The sequence below is a fragment of the Aquila chrysaetos genome, chromosome 1 (assembly GCF_900496995.4).
Source record: "Aquila chrysaetos chrysaetos chromosome 1, bAquChr1.4, whole genome shotgun sequence".
NCBI classification, from domain to species: domain Eukaryota; kingdom Metazoa; phylum Chordata; class Aves; order Accipitriformes; family Accipitridae; genus Aquila; species Aquila chrysaetos.
This window is the reverse complement of record NC_044004.1, coordinates 39,911,404-39,938,063: the sequence shown is the minus strand read 5'-3', so window position 1 is coordinate 39,938,063 and position 26,660 is coordinate 39,911,404. Positions and strand designations below refer to the sequence as shown.

Below are 26,660 nucleotides of genomic sequence, written 5' to 3'. Positions count from 1 at the left end.
AATTTCACCAGAAAGTTGCAAACATAGTGCTGAAAGGATCTAACCAAGTTTAGTTCAGATCCTCATCTGCTGAGTCCTAGTTGGCTGTAGATAACATGCAAGAAAATCATCAACATGTATAAGAACTTTCAAACCATAAACATATCATTATCTTTAAACATATTGTTTTCTTGATAAAATATTTGACAAGCAAAGATAATTTGGCTGCTGCATTTTTTGTACTGAAAACCCCTAAGTTGCTATAGCTACATATGTTAGCTCAAGCATATGTATCCTTTTTAAATATCCAAAACAAAGAGGTGGTATGGGTGATCTTTTTTCTCATATTCTGAAAGTATTTTTTCCATTGTTATATTCTAGTATCCCATCCACTTCCCCCCCCCCAAATAACCTATAAATAAATAAATAAAATTTATTTTATTTATTTGTAGATGATACAGTCTGAGAATTTGCATTGTCATGGGACTCATTGAACAATCCAAAGTGAACTCATCACTCATTTATCCAAAAGAAAAAACAGATTTCTACCAGATTAAAAAATACAATCTTACCAAACATACAATATAGCTGTATAAAATATTAGTAGAAAAGAGGAAAAATAACCATTATTTTGGAATTCTGAAACATTCTTAAGGTACTTACACCACCTGCAGGCTTCAAAAATGAATAAAGGAAAAGACAGAGTGCCTTTTCCTCTATGTTTAAGAGTATTTCCTATTACATTTTCCCTTACATTTATAGCTTTCGTCTTTTAACTAAGCCTATAATTGTTATATATTTCATCTTTACGTATTCCTTTCCATTTTACTTCCTTATATTGTAAAAAAGTTTGATTTAAGATAAAATAAGACAGTAGATACTGTAGAACATTCTGATATTTCTGGATTGTAACTTTCTACATTTTGTTATTTTAAATTTTTGTATAAACTTTTAAAGCTACAATTATTGCAACGTTCATCCTGGGAAAAGCAAAAAGGACATTTCAACAACTTATTTGGCTGAGATTTATTTCTCATGTTTACTTTGATTTCTATTAAAATATTGATGGATTTCACTGAAAACCTGTGTGACTTCTGGACAATTCTTTCGGCTTCAGTTTTCAGCATGGCCAAAAATATATCCCAAAATTAACTACTTGTTATATAAAAGCCATTGAACTCCTGTCATTGAAAATGGGAGTTTATTTATTTTCCTTTTCTATGAGTTTTCCAAGATCATTATTTGACAAAGGCAAATGTCTTTTCCCAAACAGATCTTTTTATGTGTGTATAAACAATTTAAGAGAACATCCACATATCATATGTAGACTGAATATAAATTACAGGCACTGAGAATGCCCTGTTTCTATTTTCCAAAAGTCTCATTTTTTCAGTAGACATAATATCTTCATTAATTCCAGCTGCTAGAGAAATAGAGATAGTCTCTAAAACAGCCAGATTCCAAGCCAGATTTATGTAAAAGTTAATTCCAGATAGGTGATACTGAGTGGGGCGTGTGTGTATGTGTACATAGAGATACAAAAAATAAACTTGTGTAAAGAAAATGACAAGAATAATCTAAGGCAATAGGCCTTAGTATTGCACTGCAAACTGAATAATCTGAAACTTCCACATTATTGCAAGAAAAGCATGTTGTAGAAGCATGAAAACAATGCAATAAGCTGTTCTGCTGTGAAAGTCACACAAAAAGTTAGTAGTAGATGGTGAAAATGTAGTGGCAGCACATGGTTATTTAAAATTATCAGTGCTAGGGGTATCAATGATAATTCAGGAGTTAGTCTGCTCCTGACATCAAATTACAAATCTGAAGATCCTCAATTTCTTCTGTGTAAACCTGAGGTTCCTTCTGCCACTCCCGGTAAAGAGATGTGATAAAATTTTTAAACAAGTGAAAGTGGTCATCGTGGCTGCAAAGAAGTGTAGCAGAAATATCAGTGTGGATTTCATAAGTTATTTGTCAAAACCAGGGTAATTTCTTAGGGTATTTTGAAACTATTATTATTAACTTTTGCAACATTTATGTCCAGTACACCTCACTGGGAAATAACCATTTAAAGCATTCATATGAAATAGTGGCCAGCAGATTGGTAAATAAAGATTTCCTGTCACACTATTTCAGGACATCTAAAGTTGCATGGATCAAACAAAGCAATATTTCATAAACTGTCTATCTGGGCATGTCTGGAGAGTGCAAAAAGTTGGGTTTCCCACATCTATTTGCAGGGCTAATATTCTTTGAGTTTGGAATTCTTCCAGGGTTTGCTTTTTATTTTGCCAAAAGTAACTGTGGTACTGTCCTATTCAGCCTTATTTCTGTCACCATGGTTTGAGAAACATATGTGGCTGGGAAAGTGACTCAAATGGTGCTGTATAATTCCAGAAGTTGGAAGTCTGTAAGAGTAGGTAATAAATGTTGTGTTTTGTAAGTTAAATTTTTTTTTATTTATTTAACTAATCCATTATTTAATTTTGGATTATTTGACTCAGCCTGTAAGTAGGCTTACCACAGGTTAAAGATGAGCATTTATCCTTGCAGTCAGCAAACTGCTGTTCAAAACACATAAATTACTTCTGCTGAAAATTCACAGAAATTAAGTGCCTTTAGAGGCAAATGAAAGAAGTCTGGACTTTTGTATATGCCTGATAAACAGGTATATAAAAACAGGTATTAGGTCATCAGGCTACACCTGGACCCAAACTGTCTCCATCTGCTTTGTGCATAGATTACATTGCTTATATTATTGAAGTCAGCTACAGCAATACAGTAAATGGATAAGATTCACATTAATATGCAAATTAGCCCACACCCATAATATTCTATCCTTCCATATGATTTGGTGTTGAAATAGAATCAGTTAATTCAGAAGCCAGTTTAATTCCATATATAAGTCTGTCTATATTTCCCAGGACCATGTTAAATTAGAGCACTTTTCTGCACTACTATTTTCAGAAGTATGTTAGATGGATTTAGATGATGGCCACAAGCTAATGGATATTAACTTCCACATGCTAAGTGCTCCATGACTTTTGAATAACAAAAAAAGGATTTAATTTCTGGAAATGCAACTGGAAATGCAAATATAATCATTAGCCCCTTTAAAATGGGCTGAAAATAACCTAAAATACCCCAACCCTATTGGATTTAGAATCCATTTTTTTAAGTCTAGTATAGTATCCTGAATGTCATTACCTCATAAGTAAAAGTTAAAGCAGTAGCCACTTTAAAATACAAGATGCAGTTTAAATATTTTAGATGAAGCCAGACATGAAACATTTCTTCTGCTTCATAAAATTAAGGATGCATGAGAGTTCTAAATAAATTTTCCATCAATTCAATGAAAAAGCTAAGCTATTCTTTGTATCATCATAAATGTCACTGCACAGATCCGATAAATGACAACCGTAGGTCACAGAGTAGGGATGGATAGTAAGTTTTTTTACCAGTTCTGGGGCCTGTCCTTCCTACTTGAACCTACTTGAACCATCTTTCCCTATTGAAACACTAACTAAACTTTTTTTTTTTTTTTTTGCATATTCAGAGATATTGTTGCTACTAGCTTTTGGCAAAAAGCCAACAGAGTGTATTCCAACACTGCCTTTATTTTGTGAGGTAGCTCTATTTAGTAATGCAGAGAACTAAACCAATGACGGAATCATTTCTTTGGGCTCTGGAAAGCTCTTCATACAGTAAAACTATCCCCACAATAAGGGCTTCCACTTCATAGCAATTGCTCCATTAGCCCAGTTAGGCAGTCGGTTGGGAGTGGTAAAACTACATTGTGTAACCTGAGTAGCCTGTAGGGCATGATATATGTCTCCCATTCACACAGTTCAGAAAACAGTGTCTACTTATCAGTAGCCAAGTCTGCCTCAATGATGAATTCTAATCAGAAGTCACAGAGATGGCAAATATTTCTTATACTCATCAAGTTCCCTCTTCAGAGAGAACTGCTATTATTGCAGAGTCTTACATAACTGAAGGCTAAAGCTTACACATCTTTCTAAAACGCAGTATTTGCTTACACACTAAAAAGAACTTGGAAGAGTTTGTGTAAGATTGCCCCCTGGTGAACTTTTTTGTAATATTTCTGTTTCAAAACTGAAAATGCATTTTTACCTCTGTTATTGTTGTATTGTATTCTTCTGAATGACTAAACATAATTCCTTTAATAACAATAAACCTGGATGCATTAAAAGGCAAAATACTTAGATTCCATTAAATAGGAAGAGCTAGAATATTCTGAAGTTATTTCTTATTAATTTCATTAGTGAGGTTTCCAGGGCACATTGGCAATAGCCCAGTGTTTCAAACACACAATCACTTTCATACTTAAGGTCATGTCAGTAAAAAAATTTAAACTGACCCATATTTTTACATAATACAATTGGACATGGCATAAAACTTAGTACCTCATTTAGCAGACCACGATAAAATAAAACAATAAATAGTTCTATTGAAGAAAACATAATTAAATAGAGTACTCTGTGTAAAATATAAGCTGAATTTTGGCAGCACATGAAACACTGCAGCTATAATTCTGCATACAACAGATAAGGTCTTGTTAATGTCTTGGAGAGGGATTATGCGTTGCAGTAGGAGTTACTCTGAAATCCATTCACTGCCTATAAAAGGTTACTGCTAGGCTTTTGGTGACATTGACTCCATCAGAAACATTAGGTAAGGGATGGACATTTCAGAAGTGTTTGAAATCCAGTACCTCGTATTTGGTTACCTGTGTTTTTCAAAGAATCCCCTGGGGCAGAAAGAATCAGTCTCTTCAGGTTCTTAAATGTGACCTCTTTTCTGTAAGTAATCTTGTCCCAGGTATAACTGCTAACTATTCTGAACTATCCCTTCCCCTATACTTACGTGAAATCTATAGATCACTACCCTGGTTAATGACAAATTCTCAGTCTTCATGAAAACAAGTAACTGTAGTCACCTGTGACAAGTGGAAACAGTGTGATTTTACATATAAATATGTGTGTATATATATATATACACACATATATAAAGCCATTACACCAAAATTATTTGAAAGTAAAGCAAATTTTTCATTGGATTACATTCATTTTTTCCTCCTTTTAAAAACGTTATTAGTTTGCTTTTTACCTAAAAATAGAAGCTATTGTGAAAAGTCATTTGGCACCCAGGTGGCAGTACTGTCATAGAGGAGGCAGAGCCTATATCACAAAGACCTTGCTTCAGACTCAGTTTCTGAGTGGGCACCATGCCAGTCTAACAGATGGGCATCAGTAATGGCAACAATGTGCCCTTGCATGTGCCTGTGCACTACTGCATTTGCCTAGGGAAAGGCTTTCATCCAAGATTGTCCAAACAGCTGTTCATTCTGAGTTTCTATCCATATTGTTAAGAAGAGATGTCAACACTAATCCATTTTTAAGCTAGATTAATTATTTTAAAAAAGAAAAGTAAAGCAGCTTTTTGGCTGGTAGCGTGTGAGCAGAGAAAAGTCAGTATCTTTACACAACCACATCAACTTCATAAGGCTCTCAACTCCAGCTTTCAAGTGAAAGAAAAATTGAAAAGCCATGGTTATCCAGGATAAAACAAGGGAATAAAGCTGTGCCATCATAAACAAAACCAAATACAGATGAGACCTAGTTTAGCATGATACTCCAGCTGGATGCCAGGACATTTTTGTTTCTGTGACCAAGTGATGGCTACTTGGACAACCACTATTCCATATAACAGTTCTCAGAGGGATCATGCTCCCCTTCTAGTCTCAGTTTCTGGTGGTTTCTTTATTATATCCTTTTCCTAAATATGCCACAATGTGATGGGGGGAGGAGCAAAAAGAGGAGGCAATAATCAGACGGTGACAGACTGTTATGTGCCTCACAGTACCAAGCCTAATCCCATCTCCACTGCAGTGATGGGAAAAAATTAATAAAGTGACACGAAGTTTTCTGGTACTCCAGAATCTGCTTTCTATGTCCTTTCTCTTTGCACTAAATCAGGACCTGCTGTCCCACAGTGGAAGACTAAAAGGCCAAAGCTTTTCCCATTGAATGTTTATTTAAATGAAATCCCATATGACCAAAATCATACAGATGAGATGCTAGTCTGTGAGCTTTCCAAAACTTGGGGCTTTCAGACTATCAGTTCATACAGTTAGACAGTAGACAAATTACAGCCCTGAAGTTATTGACGTTGTATCACTTTACTGGCAACAAAATCTATAAGGCCTGCTGGTTCAGCAGCTCTAAAAGGGTTGGCTGAATGCATGGATATATGTACTATCCAGCAATTGCTACATTATCTTTCCTAAGTCTTTGGGATGACAACAAAATGTAGGCTTCTGTGGCTGATTCAGCACACTTAGCCTGAAGGGTTGATATGAAAATGACAATTTCTGAAAATTGCCGGGGTTCCCCTTGGATCGCAGGGCCTGTATAAAAACCCTGTCCAGTTATGTGGACCTCATTTGTGATTATGTATATCGATTCCTTCTAAAACAGATTTATTAGATTCTAGAAAATGTGAAAACATCACTGAATTAAGGACTAGAAATCCAATGCAGATATTTCTCTGTACCTCAGTAATAATTTTCCTCCTAATTTGTATATATTGCCTTCCCAGCCGTTTTTATTCCCTGTGTTGAACCTGTGTTCTTTACTTTTGCAAACTAAATCTGATATGTACTAACAAGGCCCTATTTAGTTATTTTTCAAAGATGGATTACAAAAAGAGAAGTATGTTTCAGTCAGAAGACATCCTTCTAGGCCAGGCTCCATTTTAATCCTTTCCTTCCAATGGTAATATTTTAGGGGGGGGTAGTATAAAATCTATACTAAGAATCAAAATGAATAGGAGCAGAAAAGCGATAGTACTTTCATTTTTAAAACAGCAATTCTTTGGGGAAATGAAGCTTTTATTCTTATCTTTTATAGCAGCTGAATTTCCCTTGCATGCTGCTGACAGTATGTTAGCCACCAGCTGGAAGACACAGGTTCCATTTTGACCCAGTGCAATGGAAATGTTATTTTAGTTTAATAGCCCACCAACAGCTCTTGCAATAAGTATTTAAACAAACAAACAAAAAATCCTCATCCAGAACTGCTTTAACAAATAAGCTCATGCTACTAGGCAGGAACTTTTCAGGTAAAGGAAAGAGGTAAATATTTCCAAGTTCCTTTTACATCAGTGTTAAATTGTTTGTTTTGTTAAAACACTTGAATCGATGTATGATATAATCACATCATAAAGTTTGATGTAATTAAACAGTGGCCTCTGGGAAACTAATGGACTTCTGGAAAATATCCATCAGTAAGTACATAAAAGATATGTTCCTTTCCCATTGAATTAATTCACATGGCCTTCACTGCATTTCCATAAGATCACATCACATTCCAGTTTGGACTAAAAAAAAAAAAGGTTCTTCACATGACATTATTGCTTTAAAAAATCTTTAATGTGTGTAGAATTGACCCAAACAGTTAGCTGGAACACATTTCAGAAAATGACTGTACTCCTTTCTGCATGATGTCAAAACTGTCTTTGCCACCTATCTTCTTAATGTTCCTTGAGAACTCATTAAAGCATTTACAAATAAACTTTCTACATCAAAACCTAGGGTATCCATGCACTGTTTTGTACTATTGTGAAAGCCACAGCAATTACAGATTAGTCTGGTAGATCTTTGGCTCCTATCTCCCTAATTTTCTAAAGGCAACATTTTCTATTGTAACTCATTATTATTTGTTTCCTTGACAATCTTTCTCATCTAGCCTTCAAGGCAGAAATAACTATGGACTTGGCAGCCCTACAACATTTCTCATCAAAAACACCAGCAGAACATTTTGTTAATTCTCTCTGCATTGATGTCAATGCAGCAAGTGGGGAAAAAAAGGCAGCAGGAGGAACTTATAACTCTTCTCCTGCTGCTTGAGGAAAGGAAGTGTGTACGTATCTGTATATAGACCTGCAAATATTCCTATATATGTACATACTACAAAATATTCTGTGCTGTTACTTGGGCAGCATAGTGCTGGGACATTGTTCCCCAAATCTCTGCTCCTTCTTTCCCCCTAGAATGACAGTGAGATTTTTCACTCTGCTGAAATTGCTTCCTGCATTTAAATGGTGTTCTAGTAAAACAGAGTAATGTTTGGTCCTCTAAGTCATGCTCAGCTTGACTAAAAAAACAACCAAATAAAGTAATTCTGACTACTTCAACAAGCCTTTGAAGTGTCTTTTATGCCAAGTGAAACTTGTGACTGTATGTACAGCATCTTACATTTTTGTTCATGCACAAGCATACTCACATACATTTATCCAGTCTTCTGTATGGACTATTCTACACTCCTACCATAATTTTATTTTAGTTCCCAAAATGAAACTGCTATGATCAAGAACCCTTGAAAAAAACAGGCATAAGAAATTCAAAATTTACTGAAAGGCCAAAGAACTTTCATACATAGATTGTTTTTCTTCTAATATTATCCTTGTTAGTTATTACTTTCATGTCTAATAAATAGAAAAACTTCCTGCTTTTCATGAGCAGCCTGTTGTCAGTGCCGAACTCTTGGCTTGTAGTTGATATTAAGGGACCAAATGCACTGGGTGCTGTCGCTATTGTTGAGAAGGCGGCTAACTCCCAATAATAGTAAACCTTGGTACCATTTTTAGGGGCAACAGGAAACCTCATTCAGTGTACTCTGCTCCATCTTTTTTTTCTTCCTCATGAGAGAAGTATCAGCCCCTCACTGACTCAGCCTGCTTACCTTCAGGAGACACTCCTGAGAAGCTGTAAGTCACCTCTGTTAGAGGCTACAGCCAATGCAAGCTTTGATTCTAGGCACTGTGAAACCACACACAAAAAGACAGGTTTTCTAGAATATACAATGAGAGAATAGACAAAAACAAAGCATAAGAGAAAAGATACATTATCTGTGTCTTTCAAGGGAAGAACTGAACTGCAATGTCAATTACTTGCTACAGGAGAAAACAAATAATCAGAGCCTAGATTTCCTGAATCACTTTTGCCACAAGACTGTCCTCTCTGGATTCTGGTTGATATCATGTGTTGAAAAGACTTACAGACATACAGAGGGGATTCTGTAACTCGGTATCACTCTGACACTCTGATGCAGGATTTTTGGTGAGGGTGAATGTTCCCTGGGTCTGTTCTACAGAGTAAGAATGGGACTTGAAGAAAGTGGGGGAAAAGAAAGAGGAAGGGAGAAGTGGTAGAGAGATTATGTCCTTCTGTTAATAGAGATGTTTGGAACGTGCACGAGCCTAGGCTTCATGTTTTGAGAAGGCAAATAATACCAGGCTTTTGATTTCTACCTGTAAAGCATATACAAACAACATGCTGCCCCTTCACTTGGTGCTGTGAAGATAAACTCACTGCATCGCTAGGCACTCAGAATAGAGAAATGGGGAGCAGAGATGCACAAGGTAACTTTTATAAATTACAGAATCCAGCACTTTTTTTACTTCACTCTTCTACTTTTCCCAAAAACTGTATTAGGGAAACATACAATTCAAAGTATTTTCTCAACTGAATAATTTCAATAGTATGTATTTCACAACAAACACTTGTAATGGGACCTTTGTTTAAGAGTTAGCCATGTGTTACATTAGGGGTGTGGGCAAAGGAGGCAATTTTTAGGCTCCATCTAGATAACGGTGTGATAGTAGAAGATATTAGTCTTAATGTCAAATTTCAAATTGGTGTTTATTAAGATGAATTTAAAAAAAAAACCAATAAATTTATTTCTAGTATTCCTTTGGCTTTCATAGTAAGAAAGAATATTAACAATTGATTTGAACTGCTCTCTAAGGTCTACTCAGAGACACTGATATTAAGTGCTGTAAACATTCAATTTACAGCATTTCTTTCCCTTGGGTTCCCTTTCCAGTTGTGCATACTACTAAATATTATATTCTGGATGACAAAGGAAACAGGTGTAATATAGCATTCACACATTACTTTCATGAAATAGAAACTCTGAAAGCTTACCAAATTGACATTTTAATCACCATAATCAGATGGTAACTGAAGTGCACTGCACCCATTGCTTTCAAAAATGTTTTACTTAGGGGCTACTGAAGATATATGTTCATTATTGACTGCAAAGGATTACAATATGGTGCAGGACCATGCACAATATGGTCCAAAATGTAATTCAGAATTCTTTAACAGTGCTTTAGCTTGATTGTCAGACAGTCAACTAGAATTTGGAAAACCTGAAACTTAAGTTTTTGTTTTGAAACAGTTTAGTAGACCTCATCTGAATTCTTGTACCCATCTTGCTAGGGGATCTCTCTTTTTGACCAGAAATCCCATATTCTGATCTTTTCAATAACACACAAACCACTGTTGAAACTAACTGAAAAATTGTTGTTTTTTTACAAGTTGCCATTTTCCAAATTAAGAATCTTCCACACAGTTCTAGTTTCTAGTTCTCTTTTATTTCCCTGCTTTTTTGTTTTGTTAGTTGCTTACAGAGAAATACCTCTAGTGGTTTTTTGCATAGTGCTTAAAAAACATTTATTTATGTTGCTCAGACCTTGAAGTAGTTTTCTTTTATGTTTATGGTACTTAAAAAATAGAATTAGTTATCTATTAAAATATCTACCTACAATTTGTAAAGCAATGTAAGCTCCACAAAATATTATCCATGGAAGTTTATAAAACACATTACTCCCCCTGTGAAATAATGCAAAATTCTTCTTAAAAATCAACAGCAAATTATAAGTGAAAAAGACAACATTCTATTGTGGTACAGCAGGCATGCATTCATCTTCTCTTAAACCTCTTGTCCAAACTAAAAAAATTCCTATCAGTATTAGGGAGGGATTTGATTTTGGATCAGTTTTAGAGTTCTTACTTGAGACCAATCTCTGTTACGCCAAACTTGTATAAAAAAAAAATTCTAACTGTTCCTGAAATCATGACCAAATGAACTCTTCACTATGTATATGACAAATCAAATGTTTAATCAGTGTAGATAATTATTTTCACTAGTATTCAAGCCTGGATATGCCATTCATCCCAGGTCTCTAGCTAAACCCAAACATCTATGTAGAGGTTTAAATGTCTCATCTTTTACAACGATGTTCAAATCTAGCTATTTTTGTCTGTATAGATGACCAAGGCCTTTCTCCAGACCTTACTTTGATAACTAAAAACTTCTCCCAATGCTTTTACGACAGTATGTTGCACCTAGAAATTTATCCTAGAACAGTGTTTCCTAACAACATCATCTGTGTGCTCCATGAACTAAAAATGCAGAAAAAAGACAAACACTGGGCCTTCCTTATGTTCCATGATTTTTTTAAACATTGTGCACTCCTTACTCCTTGATTTTCATTTAATTTTCAGCATTTCTTCTGGCACATTTAGCATTGATGTATGTGTGTGTGCATGTGTATGATTGCCTACATATATAAGGTACAATATATATAAGGTATGATATTATCTTGCTTAACAGAACTAATAAAGAAATTTAGGATTAAGTTACATAGATTATGAGTGGAACATCTGACAGAAGCGTTACCCGCCCCCCCAGGCTTATGTTATTTATGTAATGGAGACTTCTGGACATAATAAAGTTAATTCATGAGTCCGTAGCATTCAGTGTTTGGGTTTCTTAACATCATCCTGATGACACTAAACAACTGTCCTGATGAGAGTTAGAGTGAAGTATGTACATGAAATGAATAAATTACTGTGAATGGGGACTAGATCTGCAAGATTTTGATACTGGTCCACATTACAGTTTTCAAAGATCTTAGATTTAACATAGGATGAGTATATAGCAGTACAGGTAGGTAGGAAATTGACAGATAAATTTGGGTTCCTCACCGAAATCCCCATTTCCTCACCATTTATGCTTTGTGTAGCATTTGGCTTCATTTTCATGTAAATTCAAATGCAACAAACTAAATACTGTACTGAATGTATCCTTTGCCCAAAACAACTGCAACCAATACTCAAAAGGAAAATTTTAGACATCTTACCCCTTTTTAAATTATAAAAGACCTACCTATAATAGTCCCCTTCTGCTTTTTGCTATACTGAAAAATATTTTCTGCTACAAGCTATTTAATGCTGATGCCTGGCAGGACATAACCATATCTCAAGATATATGGTGAATGCTGGCATACAAATTGCTCTTCAGCTGTTATGAATTTCTCTTTCTTGTAGTATTGATTTCCCAGGGAAAAAAAAAGACAAATTACTTTTAGACATGCTGGGTATTATACAGCAGGGAGGTAGCATATTCCCTTTACTTTTGTTGTCACTGCCCCAGTTTCATTTAACAAATTGCTCAAATAGATTCATTCGCTTAAGGTTCCGTATATGAGACCCAGATGTTTTTTATCCCCAACAGCTGACTCTGAGGACTATGAGGTAATGACAATAATAGCTAACACCTTTTATCTTTATGAGGATTCTACTCATATCCTCTACTTGTTTTGGAGTTTGCTTTTCACAAGAGAAAAGAGAACTCTGGAACACAAAAGTACTTCTCAACTTCTGGAAGAAGACCTATGTATGCTTTTTTGTCTGTACTCCCCCAAGACATACACATATTCTGGCTTCCCTCAAATATTAGAGCATGCGGATTCTAAAGATGCAGGCTGATCCAGTCAGGTACCTGATACAGCAATCAGGGGGAAAAGGACTCCTTCATGCAGTGCAAAGTGTTCCTGCCTGGCACATGAGGCACAGTCAGAGAGGCTCCCCCCCAGAACAACACGAAATGCCTGGATGTATGTGTTCAGATTGTCAACGACCTGCCTCGTGTGTCCAAACTTATAAATGATCTGAAGCACAACCATGTGTTTTATAGCTTTTCCAGGGCTGCAATTCTTGTCAGTCAGATTATTTCTAACTTTCCGTTTACTGGCAACTATTCTTTCTTCATTCACCTATTTAAATCAGAACACAAAAATGAAAGTTTACCTATTTCCAATGCTTTTTCTGCTGAGGTCCATATGGTCTCTGAAAATAAACAGCAATTTCTTGTTAATTTCTATTACATAGCCATGTAAATCCACTGAAGGCAGCTAGAAGAAAAGGGAGTATGTGTAGTTTTAGTCATTTAGATTATGATACAAATACTTTACATTTTTAACTCAAACGATTAATTGCAAGCATTTATTTATCAAACATTATTTGTAAGTGATCATTGTGAAGATATGGATAGGGTATTTGGATAATCTGGATTTTAATCAGAACTGCTTTGTCTGCACTACCTGGGTGCTTTATACGGCTCCATGGATTTGCCTTACTGCAAAGAGCACTTGAAGTTGTAAAAGAAAAGTTTGCAAAAAAGAAAACAGGAAATTTCTTTCTTGTACCCTTCTTCCTCTTTTTCAGAAAAGTAGGCTCTTTCTGTCTCACATAATCTTTGCATAGCTTCTAAGATGATGCACACAATCATTTCCAATAAGGGCTGTAAATTATATCTAAAGCACTACTGTACTGTCCCTTAGTACCTGAGTTTAAATGAGGGTTTCACCCCACTTGTATGCTCATTTACTCTTCAGCTATACAGATTATTTTGTTTGTCCTCACTTAGTTTTCATGCTGTAGAGTTCAGACCTTAAAAGTTTCAAACACTCTCTTCCGATTGTGAATACTGATGATGTAGCATATATTTGGCTCTTCCATTTCCAAGAAAATATTTCTAATGCTAAATTTTATATCCATAGTCTATAGGTTACTGCACATTATGCCCAACCAGATGGCCAGTGATTTTCTAACAATAACAACAATTTCATACCTAGTTGAGATGCCTTGTGTTTTATTAGGCCCAGCCAACTGCATTATTTCTGCCAAGAAATTCCAAAAGTGTCTCCAAGGCTTTTCAGCTCCAGTGGTTCATAAAACCAATGTGAAAAATGAGTTTTGAGGACTTATCACTAACTTTCCATAAGATCAATTCTTCCCTTCTATTTCTTGTTATATGCATGCAATTATATTTGTATTGCATTATGAGAAATCACTGATAGAAATTGGAGGGCAATTGAAATCTATACATTTGGTATGCTTTCCAGGAAATGTATTAGAGATAACATAATTCTCGATTTCCCTGGAATAATTGTCTTTTTGGTAATCTTGCCTGAGAAAGACATGACAGTTCAGGCGGTATAGCATTTGCAGCACATCAAGAAATGCCAGAGAAAAAACATTTTCTATGCATCTGCAGACAAGCTGACTAGCCCATATCATGGGCCTTTTGCATCTTGGATTTCTTCAAACTGACATATGCAGTGGCAATAGCCTGTGTACATGCAGTAAGTCCTGTGGGCTTGGTATGAGGTACTGAAAATGCTCCGATCACTTGGACAGGACATGTATCAGACTTCCAAACCATAAACGTTTTGCAAAACCTCTGCTGAGTCAACGGTTTGCACAGAACTTCTGATTCACTCACATAACTCAGATTCACTGCACAGGGTTTGTCTCCCTGAAGTGTAGGCATGTACAGCACAGACAACATCTGCACTAGTCAGTCACAACTTGGTCTGTGTTCCATGGAGAGGAACAGGTACTTTTGGGGTGTGATTCACCTAACCAAATACAGTTGCTGACTTAATGTGAAATGACTCCAGATTCTGTTGACTATGTTGACTAACAATCATTGACTATGAAAAGAGCTTCACATGACAAACTAAGTAGTGGACATATAAATGTTAGGGGAGATTAACTTCATCTTCTTTATTTGTGTGACACAGAACATGCTCTAATGCAGTAAAGATAATACAGTTAAGTAAAACTTGCAAATTAGAGTTATCTGATGTTTAGTATATAACATACACGTTGTGAATGTGAAGTATACTGGTGTTTATTTTGCCAAGATTAAGTAAACTTGAAAATCTAGAATAATTTTGGATTTATCACTATTTGTTAATTTATACTTATGTATGTAGAGATAATTGTATGCTATTTCACATAACGTAGCTCATTTACCTGACTTCATGTGATGAAAAACATTCACATGCTCAACTTAAAAGATTCCATGCACTATAAATACTCCTTTATACATGCAGCATTTTCCAGTTCAATCTCCACATCTACATTCAGTTCTGGTATTTTTACTCTGAAAGCACTCTAAATGGTTTCTCTGTGGGAAAATGTACACTCAGAATTCACAGATGATCTACATGCTTGTAGGTATTCTGTTTAGTTAATTCTACATATTTTAGACTTACCTATTTCTTCTGTATACAAATAAGGTTTTTACAACTCAAAGGCAGCATTTTTAATCCCAGTGTATCAACCAAATTGATCAAAATACATGAAGAAATGTAAACCTGAGCAAAGTCACAGTGATTTAGAAGTTCATCTGGAATGGTAACTAATTATCTCCTTTCCTTGTGCTTGCTTGAACTGATAATTTTTGCAATGGAATATTTGTAATTATCAGGTTATTTTTTTAATATATATTTATTTTTATATAAGAAATCACATAGTTTCACACACAAAAGCTTTAAATGTGCAGCTTTTGTCTATAAGAAGAGTTTAACAGAAAAATGTTGACTGGTTATGGAAGTGGGGTGTGTAGATATGTACGAAAAGTTCATTTTTTTCTTAATCAGCCTCCATTGTTGGTTTGATTATCCAGGACAGATTTCAATAAATATGTCTAGTATTAAACCTGCACTTCCCCTATGTTACTCTATTGAGAATTCAACAGTGAAAAACCCCACGCTGAATTAAATAAAACAATCAAAAGAATAATGCCCATAGTAAATCAGTAGGGATGTCAATTTGTCAAGATTGCATAATTTTGAAAGCATCCCAATTTATTTAGTAAAAAGTGTATTAAGACTAGATTCTGCTTGTATTCTACAGCCAGTCTGCTAGAGCTTTGACCTTCCTCTTAGTTCTCTTTATCAGTAATCTACAATTTCTAACAGATTTTTTGCACTAACACCGTTTCATGTTAATGTTCTTTCAGATAATGCTTGTAACATCAGTCAGAGACAGTAAACAGCTCAGAAATTATACTACAGGAGTTAAAGCCATATGAAATGGGTTTTCTGGACCAATTTTCATTTTCATTAAGCAGAAATCACATCACTTTCCAAGTTGCTGAAAGGAAGGGATGTAGAGAAATTGATTTGGCATCAGTTACATCTGTTTTGGATTTGGAATATCTACATAACATTAGAAGAACATAATACTTTGAAAATGTATTTTTTGTCATTAATTCATTTTTTCCATTAATAATATTCTACTTCAGCCACTTCTATCGGGCTCTACCTGGCTTTGAATATTCAGACTTCTGACTTCTTTTGTTGATTATAAATCACTTTTTCTTCCTCTCAACAAATAGCTATTTTATTAGTGATTTTTTAAAAGTCTGCTGGAATAATAGATCCCAAAACTTGGCATTTACTAAAAATGTTGAGAAATATAAGGGCAAGAGAAGAGATGTTGTTCTGATAATCTGTCATCACATAAAATCATATATATATATATGGTCGCCCTACAGAAAATACGGTATGCTGAAAAGCAAACTAAGCTCAGAAATATACACACTAACTTGCACCATCATTTCTAAGACACTGCATTAAACTCTCTACTTGTTTATTCAGTATTAATTTTGTTGCACAATACCATATTTTGTTGCACAACGCAGCTTCTAAAAATATGAAAAAGCACAAAGATGTGATTAACTGTTGGAAACCACGAATAAATAACAAAGTAGTTAAGACTGCATAAACAATCCTGTGCTAATATTCAGGCACTTTTGCACATCTGATGTTTCAGGCATTCAGACTCATTACCTCAGTACAAAATACCAGCTGTGACATTGTAAAGGGTTTTTTAGCATGTTAGATTTCTTTAATCACATTCTGGAAATATTTGACTTGTCTGGTTTTGCCTGCTTACACTTCCACTTTGCAGATTTTGGACAGATGAATGTAGAAACACTGTGCCAGGACTCATGGCAAAAGATAGCTCTGAGAGCTACCTTCAGTGGACACTTGTTAGGGCAAACCCTAAGCTGTTCTAACCTAGAACAAGAAATTAGAGCCTGAACTAGATCCTGGCTAACTTCTCACACTGCTGCAACCTGCAAAAAAAATCTCATCTGTTGACCCACACAGAGGACAATGGTTTGTATTCTAATGAGCAACTTATATTGTTGTGCCTGATGCATGAAAAACTGTAGAAGAGACAGAAAACTGTTATTAGAGTGCCTCTGCAAGGAATTAAATAATCATATGTGGCATTGCCAATACAGCCAAGAAACAAAACTGCCTAAAATACAAGGGATAGATACATACAATAATAAATGTGAACAACAAAAAAAAAAACAGTTTAGGGAGAGCTAATTCATAGGGATTTTCCTGACTGAATTAAGCTGCTTGAAATAAAATGCCATCAATCTTGCAGTGAACAGGATAAGTGCAATTTTTTTGCCATTTGGTTTTGATACATCAGCCAGCCAACCCAACTTGCTGTCATTTCAAAACAAATGAAAGTGGGCAGCCAAATCTATCACTCACACTTGCTCTAACTCTGAAAGAAATGACAGATTTAATTAGGCTATTTTTCTACAAAGAAAATTGTAATCAAAATGTTGGAATATTTTTACTGAGTAAATACAAATAACTGGAGAGTGTTTGCAAAAATTGAAACTTATGGCATATGTCACAAAAATTCCAAGTATTAAGGCACAGTGTTCATGTAACAGGAAGAGATTTGCTTGTCATTTCTGTACAGTGGAACACTTGCTATTCTGCAACACTCACTACTCCTGTCTGCCCACTGCTATACCTTGCGGTGATGATATTGCCAGTTGTCACATCCCTATGTTAATTGCCCTTTAATGAAAGTCAATATGCGCGAGGACTGTGCTAAAGAAGCAATCCTCATACCGTCACTACCATGATTCAGAACCAAATACCCGATTATTAAAAACAAATAAAATCTTCTAACACAAAGTTTTGTATTTCCAGCTCTTTTGAAAAACTTTGTGGAGGTCCAGTATTTCATGGCTTAGACTGGAATAACAAACATGTAAAGTTTGTTCAAGATATGCTGCAGGGAATTTTTTAAACTGTACCTCTGTTTGTTTCTAAACAGATTAAAACATCAGTTTTAAAAGGGCACAAGTAGATTTTACAAAGGTACTTCTGATCATCACGTGTTTTATGTTCTGATAAATGACTGTCATACACGTGAAAGAATGTTCTTCGGCAAGAGAATAGAAAAACTTTACTATCCAGTAAGCCATCAATGACATTTTCTTTAATATGTCATTTTAAGGTGAGAACAAGTTTAATTCTACATTCAGCCAGACAGCTGACATTTTTGCAACCTTTCTTAGTGTTTTGTCCTTACTAAACTACCAAGAACTACTGATTATGGAACCCTCACTAACTACAGATTTTCTTTGTATCCAGAAGCAACACTAAAAATTTCATTGCGAGAAATTTGACGGGTGAATTTAGGGTATTATCGTACATTGCACTGAATGACTTGTCTGTGGATATTTCTAATCTGCAAATAAAGATATTTGGTATTTAGTATTGGTGATCTAAGATTCTCAGAAAAATCATGCCCATATATCTAGACAAACTCTCCTGATTTTTAAGGACATCTATATTCAAATCTGAATCTGAAATATGGATCTATTTCTAATTTAAAAATATTTTCTATTTTATTTACATTTTCCAGAATAAATAAGCTCACTTTTCACATGAATCTTACCCTTTTTTGAGAGAAGCAGGTTTCTAGACTTCTATACCTACCTTAATACCATATCATCATTAATTCCTATGAACCATATGCTCTGGCTTGAACATTGTGGACGTTTTAAATGCTAATATTGAAACTGATCTGGTTGTTCATCCTGAATGGATACAACATTACTTTCTGGAGAGTAAAGTTCTGATTGAATCACAAAGAAAGATCTATTTTTTTGATATATGTAACAGCCATTATATACATTATTGTCCTGGTTTTCAGCTGGGAGAGAGTTAATTGTCTTCCTAGTAGCTGGTACAGTGGTATGTTTTGAGTTCAGTATGAGAAGAATGTTGATAACACACTGATGTTTTCAGTTGTTGCTAAGTAATGTTTAGTCTAAAGTCAAGGATTTTTCAGCTTCTGATGCCCAGCCAGCGAGAAAGCTGGAGGGGCACAAGAAGTTGGCACAGGACACAGCCAGGGCAGCTGACCCAAACTGGCCAAAGGGGTATTCCATACCATGTGATGTCATGTCTAGTATATAAACTGGGGGGAGTGGGGGCGGGGGAATTGCCGCTCGGGGACTAACTGGGTGTCAGTCAGAGGGTGGTGAGCAATTGCACTGTGCATCAGTTGTACATTCCAATCCTTTCATTATTACTGTTGTCATTTTAGTAGTGTTATCATTATCATTACTAGTTTCTTCTTTTCTGTTCTATTAAACCGTTCTTATCTCAACCCACGAGTTTTACTTCTTTTCCTGATTTTCTCCCCCATCCCACTGGTTGGGGGGGAGTGAGTGAGCGGCTGCGTGGTGCTTAGTTGCTGGATGGGGTTAAACCATGACAATTATATAGAGAGGTTGACTGGAAATAAATCTTAGATTATCATAAAATGGGAAAAGCACTGTCAACCTTTCCCTTTTCACTTAGACATCTCGAAATATTCTACTGATGATGCACAACAGGAGGACACAATGCAGCAGTGTCATTATGAGCAGAAGCTGGCATTTTGGTCAAATTGAGCCCTCAATACCTCAGTAAGCACAAGGAAAGTAAGTTCTGATTAAGAAACATTATTTTATACCACTTTATAAACCCTATCTGGATGACAAGACATTCCCAAATGTTTTCGCAATATTGGCAGTTAACTCAATTCCTACGTTCCCCAAGAAAACCCAGTTAGGAACAAAAACAGTATTGGTGATCTAGCTTAAGGTATGATTAAGAAAAAAGAAGAGCCATATATCTACCTCTTCAGATCTAGAAATTAGACAATTTGCAATAGAAATTAACATTAACTTTTTTGCCTTAATAGAATCTTATACTTCCATTAAGAATAGGTTGGTTACAAGAGGAAGAGTCCAAGGTATATTTAATGCTAAGACAAATGGACTTTTCTTCGCTGTTTTGGTATTTACTAATAGGAAATGTATTTCAAAACTTACTTCATGGTTTTTCAAAGGTTTTAAAGCTACAAATATTTTTAAAGCTCCAAATCTCCAAATTAAGCATGCTACTCCTTCAGTGTCAAATTATGCCTTAATATTTTCATAGAATTTTATTTGTTTCAGTGGATATGAATTCCACATATGAATGACAGAAGTTGGGACTGAACCCACCAAAGCATTTAAAACTATGCTAACTTTCAAGCATTAGCTGTGCTGACTTCAAAGGTTTAATCAGTATCTAAAATGCTAAACTACTTTAAATCAGACTGGCACACTTAGTGACTGGAAAAAAATCTATTCAAAGTTAACATGCAAAATATTTAGTTGTATCTGGTTGTTTTTTAAAGCACACAGCAAAAAATATCACATACTCATTGCTCCCAAATGTAATGTGTACACACCCATGCATACATGTTCCTCTAGCACAGGACAAAGACACAACAGGGATGAAACTACTCTGCAGTTTCTAGACATGACAGCAATTTATTGACATTCAGTTGAATACCTCTGTGAAACAGCAGAGAACTTACTGCTCATTCACTGTACACCTCTCTATATTAAATATTGTATGATACTCTATTAGCATAAATATATCATTGCCTTTCTGTTTAAATGATTAAATTTATGCTGATAAATTTTTATTATTCATTACAATTTTGAATGAAAACTACAGCTTCATTTTACGCAAAATTTAAATATAGAACTACTTAGGAGAAAATAGCATGCAGTGAGGCAAACCTGATGAAACCATACTGTAGGTCAAAAGGTGTCTCTCTGGGCTTTGGTTTCAGCTGTATCTTCTGAATGTGACTGACATAAAGCCAAATATATCACTGTGTTAGAACAGCACTTCCTTCCTCCTTTTAAAATGACAAATGCTTTTGATAAAGAAAAATACATGGCACTTGATTCTGTTGCCCACATAGATTGTGCCACCTGAAATGTCCTAGGTTATCTGAGACATTGCTGCTGCACTGTTAGATTATGCTTATGGGTTTATGGGATACCTGTGCCATCTGGAGTGGCAGCTGAAGGCCAAGCATAATACCCTAGAACATCTAGGGGCACTAAATGGTTATGCGAGGGCAGTTGAATCATACCTTTAAAAGCAATCATGCCATAATTTTTCAGATGAGTAGTGGGGCTTGGAAGCTGTTTTACTCTTTTTTTTTATTATTAACAGAAGCTTGCATTTTTGTTCTTGGATTATGTCTGGTGGGTTGGTGAAGCTGGCGGTAACCCAATCCCCTGGTTCCAGACTCTTCCTATCAGTGGTGTCCTGAAACACAGTAGAGCAATGCTTTTAATCCTGCTTCTGGGGTTGCTCGAAGAAAATGTTTTAAGGAATTGTAGCAGTAAACTCACAGTTCTTGAACATAAAAATATTTCTACATAAGTAACTTAAGAAAACAGCTCTATCGAGCTAGGTACTCTTAGTATTTGTAATATACAAATTCTGCCCAACTACTTGCCTGATTTTCAGCAATCAAGCAATAGTGTCAATAAATAAATAAATAAATATTTCACAGCTCAATGGTTATGCTTTGGTAACTTAGTGATACTTGTATAAAGGTCCAAAAATCAAAAGGGATATGATTTGTAGCATATAAGTCACCAAAATACCATGGCTATTTTTGTCCCTATGCTCTACCTACCAACCAGCATAAGGAAGAAGAGGGCCTGCCCCTACACTTGCTTATGAGGCCAAAACCAAAGGCAGTTAGCTCAACTGCATGCTACAGAAGCTCTAATACACTAGTGAAAATATGAGTTGGAATTAGTCACTCTTCATCCAGCTTTCCCTCACAGGTAAACCTGTAGCAAAGAAAAGTGTAATTTACGTCAGCAGACAGCAAGGATTTGTGCAATTTCCACTCTGTATTGTGAAATCTTAGTGGGGCTCCATGACCTACGCTCTGCCAGGGTCTCCTGGGATCTCCAGGAGGCTGCTGATCATGGAACACATTTCCTTTGCTTCCAGCACACTCTGCTCTTTGCTTTCACAGTGAACTTTTACCCCCATCTTAGATGAAAACAAGCAGAATGGTTGTGAGATTTCTCCTGTCCTGCAAATGTGACTGATAGGCAGGGCAGATGTTGCTATTAGCTTGAATGCAGGAAAGTGTGAGGTAGAGTATAAAATAACAAATGGTAGGTTATATATAATCTGAATAACAGTTACGTAGCTTTTACACACCAGTTCCCATCTGTAGACCCTGTAACATTTTACAAAAAGGCTTGTGTTTATCCTCACTTTATAGGTGGAGAAAATATTACAAAGGATTTCCCAGGATCACAACGCAGTTTAAACAAGAGCCAGAAGAGAAGTTAGACCTTGACTGCCAAACCTATGTCCTGGAGAACAAATCACTACTCCTGCAATTTATGGACAAGCCAATTTTGATGAGATGTTAAGAGTTATTTTATTTGCTCTTCAGGTTAATTAAACAGGTTTTTTTTAAATAATGACATTTTAATATTGCCCTACACTGACTGTAAAAATAAAAATCAGTCATCTTTGCCAAAACAAATTAAAATAGCATAATGAAACACTCTGCAGCTCAGTTTCTTCAAATTGTCCATTGCCTGGACACTGAAGTAAGTAACACATGCTCAGAAAGGTCTCAGCAGTCACAAAGTATAGTGTTAATTTTATATGGTCAAGTTGAATAATGTTGAAAACAAGAATGGCTGAATTTTCATAAGTTTGATAATGCATCCATTGTCAAAGGCTGGAAACAAAGTTGAATCAAATTACAGGGAATGTTCCTTTGCCTTACATAAAAATTATGAGGGAGATAATATTTCAACATTAAGATGAGAAATACAGATTTCTGTTCAACAGCTGGCAAGCTGTGTGTATTCAATAAGAGCTGTCATAAAGAGGTTGCCAAAAATCAATAAGCTTCAAGAAATAAGAGCATGGTTGCAAATATTTTGTGTAGTTCTGAGGTCAAGTAGCATGGCAATGGGTGAAATAGTGAATACACTGCAGTGGGAATTCAACTGATTACTAACCAGCACTTTCGACAACAGGAATAGACTAATCAGAGTAACAAATTTGTTTTATAAAGAAAGTAACATGACTATACAGGGAGTAACATTCCTATGTGAATGCAAAAAAGGGGAGATATTCAAGCATGACACTGAGATGACAGCTTCAGAAGAGGAAAGCATAAGAATTATTTTTCCTAATGATGGAGGGTGGACGAGATCTCAAGAAAAAACTAAGAAAAAACTAAGCGGTTCACATTCTGTCATAGTACATTGATGGTGATAGTACAACATGCCTAAGGAGCTGGATAGAAAAGATGGATATAGATTCAAGTCCAAGAAAGAGTAGGTTTGGCCCATATTTCAGAACTGGTGACAGCAACTGTATTTGAAACAAAATATGAAGCAGAAGTGTCAAGTAAAGCTCAAGAATTAGCCAAGAAATAGAGAAATAAATGATGCTACAACTGAATGTAATTGAGATTTAACAACTGATTGGAATGTAACTTTTTGACTGGTGAAAAATTTCAAACTTTGAAATGCATTTGGAAACACCAAGTTGCAGTTGTGAATAAAGGTACTGTGAAAAGATTTAATTTTATGTTTCTTTTCTGACATTTTTATTTAATAGCCCATCAATTATAATATTAAAAAGAAAGCTCTAGGAAATGGCTGTACACTAAGGCAACTCTTCAAAGACCTTATGTGATTTGTGACTTGGAAATAGTATAGAAAGTGTGAGATGGATGCTGAAGCGCTCTTGATCAATTCAGTATGGTTCACTTCATGACTGAGATTTCAAACAAACATGTAGATGATCAAAACTGGCACTGAAAAAAATGTCAAATAGGGTAGTGATCTTCCTTACATTATGAGCTGTACCTGATTTATAAACCACATTCCATAAGGTAACATGTGACATATGCCTGATCCCTCTTTTATGTCTGACATATCATCTTTTAATTTGTGTTCCATAAGTCAAGTTCTTCCCTTAGGTATGCAGTGGAGTTGATGTTGTACTAGATAGATACAGAATTAAGATACCTTAAAATAGAGAGTAAAAGAAAGTCAAACATAACAAAGTGCTACATAACTTGAAAGCTATTGACTTGGGATAATGAAAGGAAGGAAAAATATCCCTAAATTCATGTGGCAATCTTTCTCACTAGGACGACTGATTTTATTCCAGTTCTCATTCAACTCCAGACACATTCAAAACTAGATGCATGACTGTGCTTTATATCATTCAAGTAAATATTCCTTGCTAGAAAGACCTTACAGGATTTTACAAGAGAATTAATTCTGATGGATGCATGAAATTGTGAGCAGGTTAATTTTATATACAATGTCTGGTGTGTCTTTTGTACACTTGATCCTTAAAATCCTTTCTTCCAATATGCTAATGAAAGTAAGATCTGGACTTTGCTGAATGTAGGCATGAGTTTAACAGCTTTTCTGAATGGCACCTTTAGCCCTGTCCCTCACCTAGGTGATTAAATGCTAATTTTACTGATACTGTAGGTCTAAGTACCTTCTTCTTACTGAGCACTTTAAGACTTCATATTTATTAAGGAAAAATTGCTGCACGACATTGTTCCAATTATAAACTAATTCATGAGCAACTCAAGTTTAAGAAAATGCCTTTGAACTACTGAAATTTTTAATACAGAAGGCAGAAACCTAAACTGTAGTTCCTGCTACAAGCTTCTATTATACTGAACTCAGCTCATGTTAGTATCTTGTGGAAACAATGCATTTAGGAACTCTGTTTCAAAATGCTAGTTTTGCTTTGATAGATAGTTACAATTTCTATTAAGTTCAGATCTTTTTTTTTTTCAAATTACCTGTTAATTCATTGAGTTTGCAAAAAGGGTTTTATAAAGTAACAAAATAGATCATTTAGAACAAACAACAAATATATTTTGTTTACTACTCTTCAACAAGTTCTTCATTTGAAATATTGCAAATAGAGGAGGTATTAACATTAAGCAGACGACAAAAAGAAGCTGTATGTACTTCACCAAAACTAGCATTTGAAACATTTATAAATACACAGACACTCTGAAGTGCTTTTAAGGAAGAAAGAACAAAAACCATGAAGCATCAATAAATAAGATGCTTTGATACTACAGAAAGGCTGTATTTACAAACATAAGATTTAATTAAGTTTTCAAGTAATTCTACTGGCTTTTTCTTTCCTCCTTTTCTATGGTACAGTCTCAAAAACTCGTCTCCATCTTCTCTGATGGCTTTCATTCTTTAAAAGTATTTGTCACAAGACTGTTAAGGAAAAGTTGTTCACCTGGAAACATCTTAAGAACTGTTTGCTTTGATTGAATAAGATAAATTCTTAGAAGACATTAACAGAAGTTTACATCGTAATTTACAGCTGAATCATCTGTTAGAACTAAAAGGGGAGAAAAAAAGAAGTGGAGAAGGATTCAGAGACAATCTATGAGAATATGTTTACACTCCTTATCCGATGAGTTTCTCTGCTTCTATCATTTTACTCATCAAGTATTGGTAAATGGCATTATGTTCCACAAAGGGCAGTAAACCAAATTTAATTCTTTACCCAGGAAAATATTTTCAAATTAATTTATATTGCTAAGCATAGGAATTTTGCAGTTTATGTAAGTGTCTTAATTTAATATTGTTGGTTTTATAGAAGCTTCCAAACCCAGTAGATTATAGAACACAATATTAGGATCCAATTCCAGTAATTTGAGTATAGACCATTTTTTCCATCCCTGCAAGTTCAAATCCCGCCCCCCCCTTTTTTTTTAATCTGGGATACATTAACATAAAGTATCTCTGCCAGATAAGCAGTGGGCTGAATTTTTCAGTCAAGATGCTCAGAAAAACCCACCTTATACTCTGTACTTTATTGCCAGATAATAATTAGGAAGATTAATTAATTTAGTACATCTTACATGCCCGATTATATTAAGAACATGTCAAAATAACAAGAAACTTAAACTTAAACACTCAGATGTTAGGAAATTTGAGTACTGATTTTTTCTCCTTTGTGTATTACATATGATAGTCTTTAATTTACCTGCTATTTTTCCCAACTGGACTTCTATCAATGACTAATTCTTAAAGAATGGTTCCTAATTATGCTCTTTTATTGTCAATCCTCAATGCACATGCCCAAGGCTTGTTTTCTGCCTACTGTTCAAATCTGTTTTAAATGCAGGATTAAGCTCCCCTTTTTTCTTTCTTTTTTTTTTTTTTTAAATAGAATACATCATTATATATGGGCTAGAGGAAAATAAGGGCACATTTTGTATCACTTGCCACTTCCCCAGCAGTTGCCTCTATTCCCTGTTGTTTAGACTTCCACCCTTGCCTTAAACTGTCACAGTCTGAGAAACTTGGTTTATACCTTGTTCCAGGATAGGGTAGGATCCAAGAACCGTCATGCTGCATCTCCTCTAGTACCTAGCACTGTACGTGTGTTCTGAATTTCCTTAACAAAAGCCAACATGACTGGAACTCAGAAAATGCAATTCCAGACATCTT

The 26,660-nt window shown here is 35.2% G+C and overlaps 1 long non-coding RNA gene across 1 annotated transcript in view; it reads right to left on the bottom strand.

The window, feature by feature from the left end:
• LOC115342579 overlaps positions 1-26,660 on the bottom strand; it is a 169,006-nt gene that overhangs the window by 88,363 nt on the left and 53,983 nt on the right. Inside the window, exon 4 of the long non-coding RNA XR_003923827.1 lies at positions 12,944-12,982. This is a non-coding gene — a long non-coding RNA (uncharacterized LOC115342579). The remainder of the gene's footprint in view (positions 1-12,943; positions 12,983-26,660) is intronic.